Genomic DNA, 7176 nt, shown 5'->3' with positions numbered 1-7176 from the left:
AGAATTTTAATGGAAAAATCCACTCACTAATAGAAAATGACAAGGCTTGTAAGAGCTGTGAAAGCAATATCTGCGGTGCGGAGATCACAGCTGCGTGGGGACAGTGGGGACAGGAGAGGCCTCACCCTCCACACATGCGTGTTCTCCAAGCGTGTGCTTACACTGTCCAGCTTCTCCTCTGGGATCTTACACACTCCTGCCTTGTTGCAAGAATCCCCAAATCTTCACCTCTAATCCCTTATCAGGGCTTCTGGCTTCTATTTCCAGATGCCAGCTCCACAACTTACTATTATCCCTTGCAATAATAAAATCAAACATATATCAAGCATTTACTGCGTGCGTGTTTTACATGTATTTATGCAATCCCTCTTATTAGCACTATTTTATTTTTGAGGACACCGAGGTGGTATATACCTGATCAAGGTCACACTGCCTAGAAGTGGTGGAACCTGGATTTGAACTCTGAGCCCTGATACCGAACCTGGACCCTTCACCACCCTCTATCCCATTGCCACCTGGATGACTCTTGGCACCTCACATTAAAATGTCTAAAACCAAGTTCTTCTTACTTCCCAGCCTCTTATCCATTTGCCCTCTCAGAGATATGTCTCTCTTATGACTGCTTTTTCTTTAAGTGGCATCTTATCTTGTCACTTGGCACTTAGACTTGTCACCTTGAGTCATCTTTTACTCCTCCTTCTGCCTCTTCCATCCTATCTAACCAGTCGCTAAGTTCTGTGACTATTTCCCCTGCAAAATCTTCTAGATCGTTATAATAGCTCCTAAGTAATCCGGTTTCAGCCTCACTCTTTCCAATTGACCCTGTAAATGACACGCAATGTTCTCCCTCCTAAATCATGGGTCTGTTGGGTTCTTCCCTATGGCTTCCTAACAGGTACCACGAATCCTAAGACCAACGTTCCCCCTGAGACCTCTCTTCTGGGTTGCAAGTCTCTCCCCTGAAATTCACCCACGGACACTGAAACTCAATATGCCTCAAAGCAAACCGCAACTTTTGCAGCAGAGTCTGCCCTCACCCCACCTATGCTCCCTTTCTTCCTCTTGCAGCTGAGCCCCAGAGTTTTAGCTGGGCACAAGACATTTCCCATTCTCCCTGCAGCAAGGTATGGCCATGTGACTAAAATCTAGCAAAAAAGATGTGAGCAAAAGGGATGCTAGGAACTTGTGGGTCATGACCTTAAAGGGAAGAGGTGCACTCTCCTTCCATTGCACCGGGGCCAGTAGACTTGGTGGTCAGCCATCTGGGACTGTGCAGATCTCTGAACAAGGCGGAGGAGCCTGTGTGCCAACCATGGAGCTGCCATGTTAGTTCTGAACCCCTTACACTAAGTTTTACATGATGCGGGAGGCTTCGTAAGGAAGAAATGGGTACATCTGGGTGTTTTTATGCTAGTTTTGATCAAGAGTGGAAGGTTGTGAAAAGATATGACAGGAAGAGTATGAGCTAAAGATAATAAACTGGGGAAACTTAGCAAGCCTTTCATTCAGATTCCTCTGTCCCTTTATCTCTCCAGTTAAGAATACTCCTTTCTCCGGTATAGGGAGAGCACCTCTCACATGAAGGTTTTGACCTGCTTCAGGAGAAGGTCAGATGTCGTTCTTGTACATGACATTCTTCAATTTTTTTTCCTCTTGAAATAGTCAGTATGTTAAAGTGCTACCTTTGGAGGTAGCATGTCCTGAACCCCATTAGTGTGTACGTATTTTGTTTTGATCTTTGTTTAAATCACCAAATCTGTATCCTAATAATACATCGCCCTTTCCCCTCTCCACATCGAGATCCCTCCCTCTGTTTAATGACCCCGTATCCCAAGCTGCTTAAACCAGAGACCTGGGTACCACCGGCTGACTCCCTCACCCTCTACCTCTAATTCCACTTCTATATATTTCTCAGACACGTCCCTCCTTTCTACCTTTACTGCCTCAGCCTTAGCACAGCCTCCTTTCCAGCCAGATTGTTGCCATCCCCCTGGTGCTCAGGTCCTTTTCACCCTCCCCAAACTCCCAGATTATTCCAGCCAGTACCCTAGTCCCCTCAATGACCAAAACCAGAATGCAGGACAAATTACCTGTTATCTTCAACAAGTGCCAGGGGCCAAGTGGAGAGAGGAGCAACTGTTACCTATTTAACAAGACTTAAGAACTTATCGACAAAATGCAACTGTTGATCTGGTTTGTATCTAACACACCACTGTTAAAAAACATCTCGGAGCCAACTGGGGAAAATTGAAAACTAGCTGAATGTTAGATGACGTTTGGAGTTATTGTTAACTTTTAAATGGTAATAATACTATTGAAGTGTGTTTAAGAAGATTCTTTTTCTCTTAGAGATATATGCTTAAGTATCAACTAAAATGACAGGATGTCTGGGGTTTTGTTTAAAATAACCCAAAGGGTGAAGCAGGGAGCAGTGGAAAAATATAAATGAGACAAGACTGGCTCTATGTTGATAACTATCAAACTTGGATAATGAGTATGAGGAGATTTGTTATACTATTTTATTTTTGCATATGTTTTAACATTTCCATAGGAAATGTTTTTTAAAAAACTAAAAGAAAAAAAGTGTGCAATAAATCCTGGATGAACCCTACTACCTTCACAGTCAAGTACTGGGGGCGCCCTTCAAGTGAGGCCCTGCAGGCTACAATGCCTCAGCCCTGGCTTCTCCCATCTAAACTCCTGTCACTCCTCAAACTCATCTGGGCCTCCAGCCTTGCCAAGGTCATTGCTGCCCCAGGCCATGCCCTGTCACAGCCCCAAACTTTGCAAACATTCTCATACCTGCTCGAAATATTCTTTCCTTGCCTGCTATCTCTCAGCTCCCTCAATAACTCTGTTGGGCTCTGTGCGTGTTTTTAAACACAACAGTATAAACGGAGCCACTTTAAAATGGAGCCGGAACTGCCAGGACAAAGAAACTGTCTTGCACATATGCCTCAAACTTTTAGAATGTTGAAACAGGGCAAAATAACCTTTGGACTGGGCCTAGGGCAATACTGTGTCCCAAAGACTGTTTGCAAAGATAACGAGGAAGCAGTTATTATGACTACTAGACCGATGACCAGTGGACTGCTGGCTACTGGACTAAAAATTAAGAACCTTGTTTAGAATTAACATCACTCTGCTATTTTATCTGCACCAATAGAAAAGAAATGTCTTCCTTCTGTTGATGTAATTGTTCCCCTTCCCTTTCTCATAAATACCGTTTGTCTCTATCTCTTAATCAGGCTTCTGCCTGAATCAGTGCTTCCCAAATAGCTATTCTTATTGATCTCAATAAACACTTGTTGCCTCTCACTTCAAAAGGCCTTTTATTTTTTAGGCTAGCACTTTCTATGACCACCCCCACCCCATCACCCGCACAAGTGTCTAGGGCTCTATCCTTGCCTCCCGGAGTACTCCAACACATCTCAATCACAACTCAGAACTGAGTCCATTCGCAACCTTCTGTCTTTCCCTCTAGAGCCTGAGTTCCCTGGAGATGGTAATTCTGATCTATGAATACTGTTCCCACATGGCTAGCACTGCCTTGGTTCACAGCAAGTATCAATACATGATCAGAATGAGTTCAGGAGAAAAAGGCTAAGCTGAGAAAGCAGTCACTTCAACATGGATAAGGTGCAAGCAAGAGTACAGGATCATTCGTTCTGAAGAAACACATAGGACAACAGGATGAAGGAGGGCTTCCCGGTGCCACGTAGACCACCTCTGGTAATCACAAAGTCGGGGGACGAGTTTCAACCTGGTGTTAGAAATAAGACAACAGGTCCAAAATGGAGTCGCTTATGCTAAGGCCCACATCACTAAACCGGGATTAGTTTCTGCCTCTCCCCAAAATCAAATCTTAAACTAGTCAATCAAGAATCATCTGAGCAGTACCTGCGAGGTCTTCTGCCTAATGGGTCCCTGCCATCCCCTAAAGGAACGTGACCTTGCCACAACTAATCCATTTTGTGTTTGTCCTGCTCCCTTCTGCTCATAAAAGTCTTCTATTCTGTACAGCTCCTCCGACCTCCTTCCCATCTGCTAGCCAGAATGCTGCCTGGTTCATGAATCCTGAATAAAGTCAGTATGATCTTTATTATTTATTCAGTTGAATTCTATATTTTAAATACTGGAGACAACATTTTTTTTTTTTTTTGAAAAGACACTAATTTTGGCTGCCAAGTGTCTTTAAAAATGAGGAGAACAGCCCATGAAAATGTCTCTGCTGAGAATTTGTTTTTCCAAAATGAAGCCCGGGCAGCTCAGGGCCTGGCGGTGACAGGTGGGTGGGCCGTCTGCCCTCTTAACATGAGCTGTCTGCACAGCGTCAGCGCCTCTATTCTGTTCTGTCAGCAGAAGAAAACTTCCAAGCAGCAAGGATAGGAGCCTTCTGCCCTCTGGAAGTCTGAACTATAAATATCTGTGGAGACAGATTTCTCCACAGGGAACAAAAAGAGAGAAATTTGTGATAAAAAATAAGAAAGTGCTTCATATCTCTTCAGTGAACAGGATTCCGATTCTCCTCACTCACCTTTGGGCTCCACAGCGCAATCTGTTTACAATTTCTTATAAATCCTTTAACTCTGCAAAGTTCTTCCCAAATATGTTGCCATTTCCCTTTGCTCTTTCGTGGGGGTGGAAACCACTCCGTTCACTTCCGGCCTCAATAAAATGAAAGAAAGAAAGAAAAAAAAAAAAACAAGCTACCAAACATTCCAGGTCTTGCCTCAGTTGCTTGTCTGATTTGGGACTTGAGAAAGAGGAAATTATATTGAAGTAGAGGCGGCGAAAAAAATGTTATTTATTAGATGTGGGTCAGTGGTCAGTTGTGGCTGTTGCAGGCTCTCTTGGTGGCAAGCTGAGCACTGAGATGCAGCCCTGAATGAAATGCAGAGCCCATCTTTGGTGCTTACAGTAATGTGGAGAACTCAGACTTTGACCAATGTGGGCACGACAGTTCACCCAAGCCAACTCAGATGTCTGGGGTCAATTCAGAAATAAGGCATGAAAGAAAAAGCTACTTGCAAATCAGGCTGAGCTTCTAGGGCCAAGCCCAGCATTGAATCCTTCATTACCATTGGCTCCTCTCTCAAGGCTCACACAAATGTTTGACAAAGGAATAAGTGGATAAAAGAGATGATGTCTTCTAAAAAACTCATTTTTCTGTCCACGGAGCTTTGGTCATCTGGTCTGCCCCTAGTCTGTTATTAAATTAGTAATCACCTAACAATAACTCCACCTGTAAATACTATATCCATGAAAAGTTCCACCTACAGGGAGAGGGAGGAGGAGGTAAGAAGTTATTTGTTGAATATATGCTACATGCATTAGAAGTGCTATTTCATTTACTCTTACAGCAGCTCTGTAAGGCATTTTGTCATTATACCCCTCCTCTTTTACAGATGAGCAGGTAGAGGTTAAGACTGGTTACATAACTTGTGCCAGATCATACAGAGAGAAGGGGAGGGGCAGATTCAGGCCCTGCTCTTTCTAGAATGCCATGACTTTTCAAACTTGCTCCAACAGGGCGAGAAAGACTTATTAACTTTACTGGATGTTCCATAGCTAAAATCGAATAACTATTGATAATCGCAGTCTTTTCTCAATTTGCATGAAGAGTTAATGGACAGAATTTTCCTAATCTCATATTTTTCTCCTATTACTCTTCCTTAGCTTTCGTGCCTGAGCCCTTTATTTGATAGTGACACCGGCTGTCCTAAAAGGAATGAAAAACAGGAAAAGATCATCATCAACAACTATTCATGCTTCAGTCAGTGGATTTTCTTTTATTATGGAAGGAATGCTTCCAATTTTGATTTTATATTGAATTTGTGTTCCAAGAGCTTTGGGGCTCATGGGAGAGTTACATGCACAAAGTTCATTAAACAAGTGTTTGGACTGGATGTCCTGAAGATGGCTGTCCATCTGAGGGGGAACCGCAAGATGAAACTCGGCTCCAAATTAGCAAGAACACGCCAGGGCAATGAAATGAATTTCCTGTCCAGAAGTAGGTGGTCACCTTCTCTCCTCACCTTCAGCAAGCCACTTGTCTATACCGGTTTCTATTAGGAACAGAAGGTCTTTGGTCACTCGATAAATCACTGATTTTCCACAGAAGACATGTCCCTTTCATTAAAGAAGGAGGAAAATCAGGCCGCTGCCTTAGAGCTATAGAACAGTATTGTTATGCTGCAAACAATTATATAAAAGCCAGGTCTCACTGAGAAGCATCCTCCCAGGATGAGAGGAAAAGAAAAAAATAAAGAGCTTTTGAAAACTGTCAGGTCTGAGGCTTTGCAGCCCTGTGGAGAGGCCATCTTTTCTCTTTCCTAGAGCCATTCATTCAGTGACCCCTTTATTTACTTATCCCACATTTTTTCAGTCCCCACTCTGTGCCGTGAAGTACATTGCAAAGCTCTAGGATGACAGAAACTTCCTGCCATTAGATAGTTCACAGCCTGGTAGGGAGAATTATTACAACACTGTGTCCCATAGGCTCTCCTAGTGGATCAAGGGTGCTAGGAGGGGGCCACAGAGGAGTGAGGTTCTTGTGGAGAAAAGTTGTTGTACCTCCACATTGTAATGATGCCCCAAAGATATGGCATGAGAAACAAAAGAAAAAACAGATAGGTTGGTCTTCATCAAAATCAAAACCTTTTATGCACCAAAGGACACTATCGACAGAGCGAAAAGACCAATGGGAAATATTTGCAAAGCAGGTATTTAACAGGAAATTAATATCCAGAATGTACGAAGAACTCCTACAGCTCAACCACAACAAACGACTGATTCAAAAATGGGCAAAGGACTAGAATAGACATTTCTTGAAAAAAGATATACAAACGGCCAACTAAGCATATGAAAAGATGCTCAGCATCACTAATGATTAGGAAAGATTAGGAAAATGCCTAATCAGGATGGCTACTATAAGAAAAAATAGCAAGTTTGGGGAAGGATACGGAGAAAGTGGAGTGCTTATGCCTTGCTGGGGAGATGCACAATGGTGGAGCCACAGTGGAAAGTAGCATGGAGGCTCCTCAAAAAGTTAAAAATAAGATTACGATACAATCCAGCAATTCCATTTGTGGGCATACACCCAAAACAACTGAAAGCAGAAACTCAAACAGATATATGTATGTGTACACACACACACACACACACACACACACA

At 43.0% G+C, this 7176-nt stretch overlaps 1 protein-coding gene across 9 annotated transcripts in view; it reads right to left on the bottom strand.

The window, feature by feature from the left end:
- The window catches only part of GPR45 (G protein-coupled receptor 45), an 81074-nt gene that overhangs the window by 55071 nt on the left and 18827 nt on the right, over positions 1-7176 (bottom strand). For 2 of the 9 annotated variants that reach the window (XR_896471.2, XR_002782757.1), the window contains 2 exons: positions 4538-4668; positions 3317-3763 (listed from right to left, as the gene is read on the bottom strand). The exons of 3 other annotated variants lie outside the window; for them this stretch is intronic. The gene's annotated coding sequence lies outside the window, so the exon portion shown is untranslated. Of the gene's footprint in view, positions 1-3316; positions 3764-4537; positions 4669-5765; positions 6069-7176 lie in introns of those variants that run through there. 4 more of the 9 variants (XR_002782756.1, XR_002782758.1, XR_002782760.1 and 1 more) reach the window with 2 other exon arrangements.

Source organism: Pteropus vampyrus, unplaced genomic scaffold (genome assembly GCF_000151845.1).
Source record: "Pteropus vampyrus isolate Shadow unplaced genomic scaffold, Pvam_2.0 Scaffold160, whole genome shotgun sequence".
NCBI classification, from domain to species: Eukaryota; Metazoa; Chordata; class Mammalia; order Chiroptera; family Pteropodidae; genus Pteropus; species Pteropus vampyrus.
Note: the sequence above shows the minus strand (reverse complement) of the source record. Positions and strands in the feature narration are given on the sequence as shown.